Below are 16020 nucleotides of genomic sequence, written 5' to 3' on the forward strand. Positions count from 1 at the left end.
GCCGAGCTCCAGTGACGTCACCTCTCTGCTATGGCAGGCCCCAGGCTCCTTGCCGGGGTGTCCGAATGGAGGGGTGGGACTGGACTGTCTCTGGTTGGTTTCAGCTCCCGGTCGCCAGCGGGTGGGCGGTCTCCAGCCACCCAGTAGCATGGGCAGCAGATGGGCTGTTGCCGGCGGGCGTGCGGTCTCCAGCCGCCCAGTCGCAAGGGCCTGGCCTCTAGTCCCCTGGTTTCTCCTGCTAGTCCTGGTTTCTCCTGCTAGACCAGATTTCCCCTGAGTGATGCCTCTCGGCAGTTCAAACTGTACTCTGGGCCTGCCATTTGTTGGGTGTGGAGGGTGGCTATTGGGAACCCCGGCACTCTATTGTTTTGATTTTTTCCGCTTGCCCCTTCCCCAGTGCTGGTAAGACAGGTTTCATTTTCGCCGCTGATGGGAGGGGGAGTTGAAGGTCAGGTGTCTCTAGTTTTCCCCGCATCTTTATGCAGGCTCGCTCTGATAATCCCTCCCCCGGAAAGCCCAGGAGAGATTTTATATGGATTCCCTGCTGTATGGGAGATGAGCTGAGTAACACACACCTGTTTTATTGTTGCAATCTGTGGGAGAGTGGTGGTGGTTACTTCAGCTCTCCAAGATGGTGGCAGCTGGTTTCCTTGGTGGAGTTTCTGTTGTGGGGGATAGAACTGTACTGCTTCCTTTCCCGTCTGAAATCCTGAACTCAGCCTGGGGCTCAGTGAGGGCTCAGCCAGCAGGATTCCACAGAATCTGCAGCAATGTTTCTCCCTGCTTGCTGGTCACTTCTCGGCGGCACCCCGCCGTCTGTAGCCGCAGGGCAGGCCGCGCGGATCAGTCAGCCCAGATCTCCGGTTGCACAGTTGGCTCGTGTTTGAGACTCAATTACCGGACCTCGGTGCTGGAAATCCTTCCTCTAGATTTCGGTGCACCCCCATTTTGCCGTAAGTTCCTAACAAGATAGCTTTTTGTCGTTCTAACTCGTTATTCACCTGCGCAGTGGCCGGTACACGGGGTGTGATGCACTCTATTCACGGCCATCTTGGAGTCGTTTTGCTGGTGCCATTTTTAATTCTAATCTCTTCTTTATTCATATGCAAGTTACATTCATTCTCAATCATGAAAACCTACTGAATCATTGGTGCCTTTATTTGAAATGAAATGTTCGTATGCTGTCAGAGTATGTATATAACTCAGATCAGGACTTTTCTATTTTATTTCTGAAGCTGGTGCTCTCTTTATGCTCTGCCAGCATTAGCGATGGATCTCTGTCTCATCTTCAATGATAGGAGAGCAAGGTGTGTCAGATTGAAGGAGCGATGGTAACACAACCAATTAGGAAGGCCCTGTTGCTTCTTTATTCTAGACCCAGTGTATTTTCCAAAGTCCTCCCACACTACAAAGGCACTTCTAAGTCTTTGTCCACTATTCAGAGAGGTAACATGGCTCAGTGGTCTGAAATAACAGGCTTGAAGATCAAGGACTGTGAGTTTTCCAATTTATTAGACAAAACCAAATCAGTGCGTGTGTGTGTGTGTATTAGACTAAAGATATATATTAGACTAAAGATATATGTAATATATATATATATATTTTAAAGGAAGCAAAAACTATTGCATGGGATTTTTAGATACCTTTAAAATACTTCTTTAATATTGAGTTTCCTTTATCTTTTTCTTTTCTCTTATGGCTCAGGTGGCATTGATCATATAGGTCATAGCTATAAAAGTGAAAGTCAGGGCCATCCCAGAGACAAAAAGACACTGCAGGAAGATATGGAGATAGAACTTGAGGAGGCAGTGGCTTCCTTCTTCTTTAATTAGCACCTGGAAGATTCTCAAAAAGGTTGAAAAGTAAGTATTGGTTTAAGAGAAGGAATGGACAGTTCAAGTAATAAAGAAGGGTCAGAAATCTGTGGTAAAAGCAGTGGGTTTTGCAAAATTTAAATTATGAAGATACTCATTTAATATACTCTAAAATGGAGTATTGGGGTATGCCTCAGTAGACATGTAAAAATTTCCTTCTTTATTTCTTTAAAATTTTCAGAATAAGTCATGCAAATATTGAATGCCTGTTTCAAAACATATACCACTTTTAGTGTCTTCTCCTAGATTATATCTGTAATCCTACATATTTTTCTTTCTTTCATGCTTAATGTATGCTTTCAACATTCTAAATTTTTTAGAATTAAAATTGAAGAAACTAGTCAAAGTATGAATTGAAAGAGCAAATTAATGCTTTGTAGAAATGAGCTTCAGTGTTTTTTGATAGATAAGATTGGATCTCCACTCTAATTTATTAGACAACGCCAAATCAGTACCCCTCCCACAAGTCCCAGAGATAGTAGGCACCTACAGACATCCTATAGATGATAGAGATTATTTATACAATCATGAAATACACCTTTCAAATATTTTTCTTCAAATACTTTTGAAGGACTCATTTTTAACCTTTAAATATAATTAAATTCAACTGTGATTACATATGCTTATCTGTCCTGCAATGATGAGTTTTATTCCCAAAGATTCAGTTAAGATTTCTGACTTCTGTTGTTACAATTTGTGAGGAATAGTTCTGTGGTGTACCTATGATATGTATTTCCAGAAAGAGCTTCTTCGGTGAAATGCTGTATATTTTAAAATATAAAATATTTACAAGGCTCAGTTTCATTTTTATCTTTAATATTATTTTTGAGGTACTAGGAATTTGGTCAAGTTAATTATTAATTGTAAAAGAGGTTATTTTGTAATATCCAAACAAACAAACAAACATTTAGCCAGGTGCAGTGTTGCATGCCTGTAATCCCAGAAGCTTAGGAGGCTGAGGCAGGAAGATCACAAGTTCAAAGCCTGCCTCAGCAAAAGCGAGGTACTAAGCAACTCAGTGAGAGCCTATCTCTGAATAAGATACAAAATAGGGCTGGGGATATGGCTCAATGATCCAGTGCCCATGAGTTCAATCCCCAGTACTCTCCCACTAAAACAAAACAAAACAAAACAAAACCCTTTAATCTGAAATAATTTGGGCAGTAGGAGTAATGGTATACAGATATGTCATAGACAGGATCATGATTCACATGTCTACCTTAGCCTCCTTCAGGAACAAACAAAATAATGGCTAAGTTTTGTTTAGTTGGTGCCTTGACTCAATGAAATTCTATCAAATTTCTCAGTCTGGAAATTTTTTATAGTTCATGAAAAAAAATTTATTGTAGGTTTATAAAATTTTGTAAACATTTTGGCTGTGTTTAATCAGTGAACATCCATTTCAGAACAGGCTGTCTAACTTTTTCATGGTTGGTTTCTTTTTTATTAGTCTTAAACTGTTAAAAGCATTTTCATGAAAAGTTCTAAACTGCAAACACTTCCATACTTATAAAGCCACGCATCTGGAAATGCAGAAGACATAAATCTTCATATCAAAATTTATAGAAAGTTCATAAGGCAATCAAGTTTGAAATAAATTCTTGTTAATAAAGTAATTTTATGTTGTATAGGCCAACACTATTGAATATGATAAAACAATTTGATGATAAAATATTTTTAGATAGTAAGAATTCAACAAATATTAATTTTCCCCTCAGGCCTGGGAGGAAACTGATTCATCATCTTCTAATCCAATAATTTTCCAAATGCAGTAATTTCATAGCAGCATCTCTGATAGCTATCTCAGAAATCAAAGGCATTCTATTTCAATCTTTTTATTTTAGAAATGAAAAAAAAAAAAACCTGAAGAGATCAGACCAAGATTGCATAGCTAAAAGCTGATAGAGGACCAGAATCAAGGTCTTTCTCGATATAATTAAATATGCAATGTTATTTTCAAATCAGATGATACTGTGTCTTTTGTCTCTTAAGTGAACTAAAAGGATTTTAGTGGGTCTATTGCAAGCAAATAAGAACAATCATCTATGTTTTATTTTTCTTGAAAAATGTCTTTATTGCCCTTTTCAGCATTTGACAAGATATATCTTTGTTCTGGGGTATCTATCATCACATGTACACACACACACACACACACTCTAACACAGGCTCATGCAATTTCTTTCGTGGACTATTACAGTGGCCTTCTTATTGAGATTTTGAACTCAAACTCATCACACCTTTCTCTCCTGCCTCTTATGGCAAACTCTTCGTCAATCCTTTCAATATAATCTTTCTACAGTAAAAATCTGACCTATTCCTCCCTCAATCAACATTCTGCAACATTCTTTCTGATCAGGCCATTGCCCTCCTGTTAAACTAAAGGGTTTTATATTTTATCCTTGACTTTTTAAAAATAAACTTTTATTTTGGAATAACTTTTGATTCACCTAAAAGTTGCAATGATAGTAAAACAAGTTTTCACAGACCCCCCCCCTTCCAATTCAGTTCCTTCAAAAGGTAAGAATCTCACATTTCCACATATTATGATTTGGAAATGGTTTGTCTCCCAAAAGTTTGCAATGCACCCCCACCCCGTGTGGTACTGTTGAGATGGAGCCTGATGCCAGGTAATTAGGTCATGAGGACACCACCTTCATGAGTGCACAGATGTTATCTATAGTTGGAGTAGAGTAGTTCTATTTCCCTCCAACAGCCCCTGTGTGAGATAATGCAAGAACTTTTAGAGATGTAATAATTAGAATAAAGAGATATGTAACCTTGTCCACTGGTACAGGTTCACTGGTTGGTAACTGTAGCCAAATAGAGTGTGGCTGGAGGAAGTAGGTCTCTGGGGGTGTGCCTTGCAGATTTATATTTTGTCCCTGGTAAGCAGAGCTCTGTCTGCTTTCTGGTTGTCATGTCGTGAGCTTCTTTCCCCCTGACATACCCTTCTGCTATGAAGTTCTGCCTTATTAGGACCCAGACCTGTGGAGTTGGCTGACCATGGACCAAAACTCTAAAACCATGAGCCAAAATATACCTGTCCTCCTCTTCGTTGCTCCTTTTAGGTATATTGGTCCCAGAAGTGCAAACACTGACTAAAACACATGTTCTCAAAAAAAGACTGAGCCTGGCACCTTCTGGGTCTTCTGCATCCTCATTCACACACGTACACTGTCTCAGTGAATCTGCTTCCCTTTCCACTTCTCTGCCAGGTTGGGGAAACAGCCACAGGTTCTTCATCTGAACCCCATTTTTATCCTGTTTGGACCTTCCAGCCACCAGAATCATAAGTCAATTAAACTTCTTTCATTATATATTACCCAGCATCAGATATTCTCCTACAGCAAAATAAAATTGACTGAGACACCACGATTCATTTAACAAAACCAGGAAGCCAACATTAGTATATTACTCTCAGATAAATTTCAGATTTTATTCAGATGATATTTTTGGTTATTTTTATTGGTTTGTTTATAGTTTTGTGTATTTTGTGTATGTTTTGCTGGAGATTGAATGCAGGACTTTGCACATGCTAGGTAAGTGTTCTACCACTGAGCTAAGCCCCCACCCCCTACATTAGTTTTTCACCTAATATTATTTTTCTTTTCCAAGATTCAATCCAGATCAATACTTGATATTTTGTCACCATGTCTCCTTGGTCATCTCTAGTATATGACAGTTTTGCAGTCTTTACCTATTTGTCATGACCTTGACATTTGAGAACTAATCAAATAGTTTTAAAATGTCCCTCAGTTTTTGTTTTTTTTTTTTCTTTCTTTTTTTGTATTTCCCTCTTGGTTAACCTAGGGTTGTACATCAAGGGAGAGAATACTGCAAAGGGGAAATGTCTCCTCCCATTGCATCTGAGGATGCATGATCTCATCCTGACTTGTTACTACTGGTGTTAACCCTATGGTTGTGGTCAGGGCAGTGTTGCCAGATTTCTCCAATTGTAAAGCTATTATTTTTCCTTTTTCATACTCCATTCTTTGGAATTGAGCCTGTCCCTACTCAGGAGGGATTAGAAAGGGAGTTTATTAAACACCTCCTCCTAGAAGGATAAGTATCTACATATATTATTTAGAATTCTTCAATCATGTGTTTATGTTAGTGTTTACTTGTACATATTCATTTTATATATTTTTTACTCTGGGTTACAATCCATTACTACATTACCTTGTTTCAAATTTTACTATTTGGAGCTCTTGGAAAGTAGATAAAGTGTCCTTTTGACATGGCTCTTCCTTTTGATTTCCTGGCACGCTTTTCTGGCATGACAAGTTGCTGGAAGCTCATCTTGAGTATTTCCTTCCCAAGACCTCGCAAGAATCTTCCTTTTCTTCCATGAGTTTACTTGACTTGGAAAAGGCATTTAGTCTTTGAATGTTTTACTGCAAATGTGTAGCCTTTGATTATGTACTATTCATACATGCCACCCTTAAATGCATAGGTATTTTCACAATAGCAATTAACATTTATCAGATGATTTTCAAGTATAATAGAATAGTCTGTTGGAATTTTCTTACTCTGCAGGAGATTTCTGATAAAAATAATAAAGACAAAATTTTCGTACCTTTTAAATCTGGAGAATATCCAATGATTTATTCGAATCCAAGATCAGATATTTCCCTACAGATATTACTAAAATTTGCCAGAGTAGCCTCGATACTGGGATCTAGTGTCCATCTACCCAGTAGGCAAAAGAAGAATCTTGAGCATAGGGAAGGAAGTCATTGGAATTGTAATTCCTTTCCTCCAGGTTATTCTCTTTTTCCTCCATGAAGTCAATTTAAGGGAAATCCAAGAGAATCATACCTGATCTTCAGGGTGTACCTACAAGAAGAATGTGGCCAACTTATCTTCTTGTACTCCTCAACACACGTTTTTTCCTTTCTATCTGAAAACATCCTATGCTTTTTTACTTACAACATTTGAAAACACGATTATCTTCTGAGTATGAATCATGATGGGTCTAGTAGGATTTGTCATTTTCTTCTAGTTTGCCAGAGTCGATCTGAGTGTGGTCTTGTGATTTGGTCTGGTTATTCACAAAGAACTTATTCCCTTTCTTATGATGACAGTTTCAAGTAGATGCTGTTTTTTTATGAAAACATGCCTGATCCTGAGTATATTTATATTTATGATAAGATAGTCATGAAGACAAAAGTAAAACTTATAAAGTAAAAAAATAGATAAACAGCATCAGTTTCTTGATATTTATTTAGTCCACCAAACTCTGATATTCTTCCCATCTTAGGCTCACTTTAGAAGTAGCCCCAAAGTGGGCCTGTGGGTTCTAGAGAGAAATATCTCAATTATTCTACCTAGAGCTGTTATAATCAGAAATCACCACTGACTCTTATTCTGACATTTATTGTCTACCTCAAAGGTCAGATGATGGGGAACCCAACCCAGACAGGAGATTAGAAAGATGAAGAACTGACAGTGCCAAGAGAGTCAAAGCCACCCCTCTGAAGGTAAGTCCTTCAGCTATCAAGATAGAGAATTAGGCCAGGCCAGGCCTGGGGTTGAGTGTCCCTGAGTTCAATCCCTAGTACTCCCCTCCCAAAAAATAAAAAAAAAAAAATCAAAAGATAGAGAATTAGGTAGAATAGTGCCCCATCTCAATCACATAGGAACTCATCCTATGTGATTCTTTGTGGAAGCAGTTCCTGCAGCAGCAGGACTGTAGCATCACAAGGAGCCAGCTGACCACTGATGTCAGTTACAGGAAGAAGGCTGTGCCTATCCAGCTCTCTGGCACATGTCCCAGCCTTCACACCCAAGTTCTTCAAGCACAATTCTAGGCTGAACTCAGGTACAAGAATAGTTGAGTTCTAAATTTTCTATCACATAAGAAGATTTGAAAATGGTATTTTGAAAATGGTATTTCGAAGTGGTGTTACTTCAATACAACTTTTACACTTGACTCTTTACCCCACCCTGAGACTGTTCATTCCTTGACATTAGCAACCACGCAGTTTGTTTTGTTGTTAGAGCCTCTTTGAAGAGTTCTGAACCTGGAAATATGGGGAGGGAGAAGCGGGATAAGTCCCTTCTTCCTCCAGAAAGTGTTTGCAAATGAGTGGGGTCTCCTTTTTTTCGGGTTGTCCTGGGGAATGGTCAAGGAACTTGTTGGTGGAGATTAATTATTTTAAATGTCCTGCAAGAGGGTGCTAAAGTATAGAAATGAATGGATGAGTGGGTGGTTGGACGGATGAATGAATATATCTGCCCATTTTTCATATAATAAATATAACCAAATTTTTCCCCAAAATGGAAAATATGGCTTCTAGAACAGAGAGAAAGAAATTTTAAAATCTTTAAAAAATGAATATTTGTTATAAAAGTAAAGCCACCATTTGTATGGATCACCATCTTTTGTGATCCCATTTTAATGTCAATACAGTTTATTTGTTTACTTAGACAATAGAGCATTTTAAATCAATTAAAATACAAATTTTCCTCTTTAATTGTCTTTTCTAAATATGTCTTCACAGTACATCTCACATATTCACCGTCCTACAAGTGCCTTTCTTTCCCCACAACCTCTCTCTTCCTGTCGCTTTCCCCTCTCTTCAGTGCTATCTCCCATCATCCCGAATCTAGAATCTAATACCACTGTGCAATTAGTTGTTCTGAGGGAGCTGGATCCAAACACAAGCATGCTCTGTGCTTTGTTTCTGTTTCACGGTTCATCCAGTGATTGCCAGAGCCTCTGAGAATACTAATTCCGTATTGGTTTCTCTTTAAGGAAATGTGCTTCAGGAAGGGTATAGCAGCCTAACCTCAGAAAAGAGGGAATGGTGGGAGGAGGAAAGCTGAGAGTGTCTTCAACAAAGTGACTACTTTCTTCTGGGAAGTATCAGTGACTTGGTCTTTTTTTCTGCCCAAACGATGCTCATTGGTGACTCTAGCTTTCTTTACAAAGGAGGTCATGACTCCCAGAAGGCCTCCATCTGTCTGCCTGGGGCTGGTGGCCTCACAGTGTCACAGTTCACTGTGGTTAGAGCTTGTTAGGAGATGTGCTGACTTTGATTTCAGCCCTTTACATTCAATTATTTTCTTCAAACTTGTTTTCCTAAACATTGAGAGAATCAGGAGTATAATAACAGAAAATGAAATTTCCTGTACTTTAAGGAAAGTTCCTAGCTTTGAATGCTTGAGATACCTAGAAATATATATTTTTTTCCTTTAAATTTTCTTTATACTATTGTCCTGTCCTGCTTTTCACTGGATTTGAGTCTGGCCTCTGTGGGTCTGTCTATCTGCATGTGTATGTGTGCACATCTGAGTAAAAAACTAGCACCCCAGAGAATATTTTACATTTTGTAGTACAAAAATGTACACCACAGGAGATAGGCCTGGGATATCACATAGTGTGGCTTCTAAAGCCTCCCTTGAATGGAAAGCAAGCCTGTCTTCAACATCTGATACAAAACATTCAATAGACCAGTAGCCACCACCTCTTGCCTCAAACAAATGAATAAACATTTGGAAATTCTTCAAAGTATTCCAAGTTAAAGATTTCTTTTTGGTCAGAATCGAAAAGTCCATATTTTTAGCCAAATCTCATTTTCAAAAGCACTAGAAATAGCACAAGTACTGACATTCTGGGGAATTTTAATTCCTAAAAGTTCCAGCTGGAAATTTAGCAAAAATGTTTTCTTGGCAATCTCCAAAAAAACATTGCAGGTTTCAAAAGGGGAGGGAAAGCAGAATAAGGAATGGGGGACCCACCCCCACCCCCACCAAAACAGCAGTAAGGAAAGTCAGCTATTGAAATGTCCTGGTATCTCAGGTTCACTGTGCATTTTCATTTTTTTTTTTAAGTAGCAGCAGGAGAGCTGTCTCCGTTCCTGAGACTACAGATGGATAATAACAGATTGGAGAAAGGTGGAAACTTTCAAATTCCTTGGTTAGAAAAGCAGCACCCCAGGGAATAGTTTACATTATCCTAAAACCTTTAATTCCCTGCCCATGCCTCCCTGGACACCCTTCAGGACTGAATTTGCATCGCCTCTCAGAATAGGTGGTGTGTAAATAGGACTCCCCAAATTCATTTCCTCCTCCACAAAACAGCACGCTAGAGAAAGCACAATGGTTTAGTTTACAGCTCAGAGCAGCTCCTGTCCCAGCTTCCCTGACCACGGTTTGTTCTGCACACCCTCCCATGGTGGATCTGGATTTTCCTAAAAGAAAATCCAAGTTTTTAATGTTCTGTTTTATTACTCCAAACTACATTTATACATGGTATGTCATGATCCCTGATTTTTACTTTATATATTAATTCTAGTCATTGTATGTATACCTAGTTCCTTGCCTCCTTTGAATGCTTGAGACACCTAGAAATATAATTTTCTCCTCTAAGTTTCCTTTTCTATTATTGTCCTGTCCTGTGTTGAATTGCATTTGAGTCTAGTCTCTATGGGTCTGTCTGTCTGCATGTATATGTGTGTATATCTGAGTGTGCTCATGGGTGGATATGGGGTGGGGGGTTGACCTTAGACTGGGGTGAGATATTACAGAATATAAAACACATGGAGCTGTCAAGAGGGTTTCATATGGTTATTTGATGGACCAAAATGTCATTGAGATCCCCAAACAGATATTCTTCTGCAGTCAAACCCATAAAGAAAAGACTCGGCAAGGTGCTATTTTCTCAGTCTAGGGAAGGGGTAACATTTCCCAGTGGAGTAAATCATAATGGATCAGAGGACAATACAGCCCAGTGGTTTCCTTAAGAGAAAATGCTCTGGCAAATTAACACTTTTCAACAATATCAAGGCTAACCCCATCCTTCCTTTGCCCTAGAGGGATGCAGGGCTCTTCCTGTTCACAGGCTGAGTGGCATCTCCAATAACAATTCCCCTAATGTGGCAACAGTGCCTGCCCTGGGCTCTAAGAGCACAGGGATAATTGTACCGTGTCAGGTGGTAGGTGTGTCAGTGGTGAAATTTTAAAGAGGCACATCAGCACAGCTTTACACAGGATAATAGACGCTGATTAGGCAGCCGGCAGCCGTGTGGTGTGGCAGCAGCATGCGTCGTCACCAACTTCTAGCTGCCAGCACTGAAGCTGACCTAAGATGCAGAAAAACACAATGGTCCTGGAAGGATGGTAGCTGCAGCTCTGGTTTGTTTCTTTGAGATTTAGCAATTACCCTGGGAAAGGGTTGGTGGGGGGGCACTGCCAAAGTCCTCTGGAAGGCCTGGCTGATGCCTGAGGGTCACATCTGGCCAGCTGTGACTTGAACCTCAGATTCCCCTCCCAGCTTTATTCCCCGCAGATGATCTGCACAGGGTCTGTGAGACTGAGTCCAGTCTCCTGTTCCCAGGCAGGACTGCACATCTGTCACCCAAAGTGTTTGACATATGTGAAGGCACTGTGGTGCTGCTTGGATTTTACCATTCTGTCCATCATGGAACTAGTGCCTGACAGCCGACCATGTCTGACCTTCCTCCTCATGTGTCCTTGACATGAGGACAATAGGTTATGCCCAGTGCTTCCTTTGTAAACACTTGAGTTTTGGTTTGTGTTTTGTTTTTTTCTGATTCAATTCCTTCTTTCCATTTCTAGAGTTATACCTCTAAACCAGGCCTGTTACCCTTATGCAAGGATTCCAGGCCTGGGAAATCAACTAAACTAGGATTCAATGGCCAGAGCAGAGCTTCTTCAATAGCAGGTATCCTACCAGCCTCCCCTGCATGTAAGATGCTTTGTTACCTTTCATTAATGAGCTACCCCTGGAGACCCAGTTCCTTCTACCTTTGCTGTGTCATCTTTCCCAATTGCCCAAACAGAGCTTCAAATACTGATAGGCTGGCCATTTTTCTCTCTGGTACACAAGGATTCCTTTCTTCCCATTTTGTAGCTTTGCCCTCATTTCTCTATTCCATTCCTGGATGTCCTCTGTTATCTTTTGTGAAACCTACAACCCAAATGACTCAAAATTTGTCTCCCTTAAAATTATCTTTTCTGACAGTCACGTTGCTTAGACTACAGATTGCGTCCTCTGTGGACTCTCAGTGCTCGATGGTTAAGAACAAAGGCCACAGCCCAGTTCAAGCCAACTTAGAATTTAGGTTTATTATTTCCTCTGCTTCTCAGTTTTCTGACCCATAATATAGAAGACCCCTGGGCTCCCATTGAGAGGATTTGAAGGAATAATTTAAACAAGCAGTCAGACACATGGTAGGCAATCAAGAAATGGCATTAATGACTACCGCTGTTTTATTGTTAAACTTATTATTGTCTACTTACCCAACTGTTCTAGCACTTCTGTACACGGGTTGTGCTTTATTATCGTTCATTAATAAGTTACTCACATATGGAGATTCATTTACGCCTTAAGCAGCCCAGTGACAGGGATCATAAATCTTCATCCTTTGGTTTCTCCCCCAATACCTGCCCCTCAAATCATTTAGCATTCATCTCCTACTTGGAGTTAACATTCAATACATATTAGAATCAATGTGTGTCTGGCATTAAGGATTTGCAAATAGAAAATCTGACTCTATTACTTGTTTATTAAAAGATTTTTTTCCCTCATACTGTTTTCATCTTATCTTCTATTTCTTGGAGCCTAAAAAAAAATTAGAGCTGAATTGGGTATACTTTATAAAATTCAAATATTAATACATTATTAAGCCAGTCTTCTTTTTACTTTAATCCTCCAAACTTTTTTCACACATGTCTAAAATTAGGATAAATACAAGTAACCCTAAAAAGAAAACCTGAAGTATCTTTCCAAGCTATAGATTTTTATTTATCCCTTTATATTTTTTTATTGCTTTTACATGTCATACAAATTTCAAGTGACAGAATCATCATATTTACTCTTAAATGTTGCCACTTTGCACTGCACCTATAAAGTCTCGTGTGTGTGTGTGTGTGTGTGTGTGTGTTGCTAGGGATTGAACCCAGGGCCTTGTGCATGTGATACAAGCACTCTACTAACTGAACTATATTCCCAACCCTGGAGTCTGCATTTTTTATGAACAAAATCATATAAATAAATAGAGAACAAGCATCAAGCACTTACACTGTGCTGAGCCCTTTACATATATTGTTTTACTTTCTGTCCTCCAAGATGAGATTCAACGTGCAAGAAATTGAGAAAAAGAGCTCTGAAGGATAAAAGGGGGTGCAAAATAACAAGGAGAACCTCTAGACAGCAATGCAGGAGATTGGGTAAGAAGAATCTCAATGGTGGGGCAAGTGTGGTCCCATTGAGGCCTTCTTTGTGTTGTGGGAACTGGCCCTGTATTAGTACCTTGGTTCCACTGAACATGGGGCTCCAACCAGGAGTCACAGCTGGAGCCATCAGTCAAGGAAGTTCTCTGCACCAGGAGATAGGAGTGGTACCTTTCCATGGCTGCCACATGCATGCAGTCACTGCATATCATGACAGATGAACATCAGAGGATTTGTGAAGCTTACCTAAAGACATGCTGTGCACGAGTGTCTTAGCTGGATATTAATGCAGGAAGTCTGATTGCAGAGCCTGGAACAGGTCGGTAAGTTAGTAGGTGTGTGTGTGTGTATGTGTGTGTGTGTGTGTGTGTGTGGATGGAGAGAGAGAGGAGGAGGAGGAATATATGAAAACAAAATAGATGTTGTAAAGTCATCTGTTTAATATCCAAGGAGGGTTACTTTTTGAGACACATCTCACATATACCAAAATTCAATGATATTCAACTCCAGTAATATAAAATGGCATCGTATTTGCATATAACCTATCTACATTCTCCTGTCACATTTAAATCATCTCTAAATAACTTAAAATGCCTAATACAATGTAAATACTATATAAGTAGTTGTTATGCTGTATTATTTAGCCAATTATGACAAGAAAAGATGTCTGTAAATGTTAAGTACAAATGCAATTTTTAAAAATTTGTTCTAATTAGTTATACATGACAGCAGAATTCATTTTGATTCATTGTAAATAAATGGAGCACAACTTTTCATTTCTCTGGTTGTACACAATGTAGCGTCGTACCATATAAGATACACGTACCTAGCGTAATAATGTCCATCTGATTCCCATCTTACGTGCCCCCATGTCCCCTCCCCTGATCTCTCTCCCCTTTGCTCAATCAAAGTTCCTCCATTCTCCCCACCCCTGTCCCCATTATGGATCAGCATCCACTTATCAGACAAAACATTCAGCCTTTGTTTTTTGGGGATTGGCTTACTTCACGCACCATGATAGTATCTAACTCCATCCATTTGCTCACAAATGCCATAATTTTATTCTACTTTAATGCTGAGTAATATTCCATTATTTGTATGTACCACAGTTTCTTTATCTATTCGTCTGTTGATGGGCATCTAGGTTGGATCCACAGTTTAGCAATTGTAAGCTGCTATGAACATTGATGTGGCTGTGTCACTATCGTATGCTGATTTTAAGTCCTTTGGGTATAGACCGAGGGGATAGCTGGGTCAAATGGTGGTTCCATTCCAAGTTTTCCAAGGAATCTCCATATTGCTTTCCAGAGTAGTTGCACCAATTGGCAGTGCCACCAGTAATGTCTGAGTGTACCCTTTCCCCACATCCTCACCAACACTTATTGCTTGTAACAAATTCAATTTTTTTCAAATATTTTCACTCCATGTTTCATTGAACATGTGAATGTGGAACTTGTGGATATGGAAGGCCAGCTGTACATATAATATAAAGTGCTATTGACTTTAAAATTTAACAGATCCTATTTCTTTTGTAAGTGTAATAAGTTATTATTCATCTCCTTAATTAATAGGAAGTCATGGTCATTGATTTTGAAGTGTCTTCAACTTTATAGCAAATATACAGATATTTGGGAAGAAAATAAGACTTCACTCTTTTTTTTTCTTTATAATCATCCACATGGCTGCAAAATATATGGTAATATTTTATTTTTTAAAAAAGTAAGTAACACAGCAATCTTCTGAAACAGTGCAGTATTTTTATGAGCCAGTCTCCCTTTTGAAAATATAATTTTCTATGACATGAACTGTTAGGAGTATCAATAAAATTGTTGCCTTTTTTTTTTTTTGGTGTTGTTTTCTATCTTCATTTTCTCCCTTACATACATCTGTTGGTCTCTCGTGTGAGTCAGGATAAGTTCAGGTGAAGTAACAAAAAAAAAAACCCAAACATAAAATTAGACAAGTCAACAGTAGTGTTCTCCTCCATGTAGTCAGACAGGTATGCAAACTCCTTACCTCTTGTGGCTATGGCAATATCTATGAGAATAACTCCTGCTATTCTACAAGAAGGAGTTTTTTCTTTAACCAGACATAGATGTGACATGCATCAGCTTTTGTTTCCATCCCATTTGAGTATCCTAGCTCATATGGCCATACATAACTACATGGAAGACTTGAAAATATAGTCTAGCTTTAAGGCTGAAGCAGGTAACAACAATTTTTGGCTTGCTAGCTAGTAGTTTTTGCCAAATTATATATGATGTTCTTCTAATCTTATCAATATTCCAAGTTATCTCAATTAGGATTCTCTTTCATCTTAATATTCTCACTTTAGACAGATTCCAGAGGCCTTTGAACATATATGAAGCCTCATTTAAACATCTGGGTTAAAACTGTGACTGACTAAAACCATTGCTGCTCTCTCTACTCACTATGGCTAACCACTGCATTTATTTGTTCAAATTACTCCAGAAAATCTGGCTTATAATAAATAATACTCATTGAAGAAACTTCAAAATATGCCTCTAGGGTAAAGGCCTCCTTTTTGCTTTCTATTGCTTTTGTTGTTGTTTTGCAAAGTGCAGGTAGGACTATGACCCCTTCAGGACAGATTCTCTATCTCTACATTGTCACCATAAATCCTGGAATGTTGAAGTTGCTGTGTGTGAATCAACAGAATGAATTCTAGATTGGAAGTTAGGAAAGAGTGAGGCTCATTTCAGATCTGCCATTTATTTGTCATGGAAATAAAAAAAAAAGTAATTTATCTCTCTTAGCTTATGTCTGCTCGTCTGTAAAGGGGAATCTTTCTTCTCTAATTTCACAGTCATGATGGCTAAAGTATGAATATGCTTTGAGAACCAGACCTCAGGTGCCAAGGGGTGACTGGCAATCCTTGTTTTACGCACAACAGAAGATAGATAATAGATCAACCTTTGCTGTGCTC

Source organism: Marmota marmota, unplaced genomic scaffold (assembly GCF_001458135.2).
Source record: "Marmota marmota marmota unplaced genomic scaffold, marMar, whole genome shotgun sequence".
Classification (NCBI taxonomy): Eukaryota; Metazoa; Chordata; class Mammalia; order Rodentia; family Sciuridae; genus Marmota; species Marmota marmota.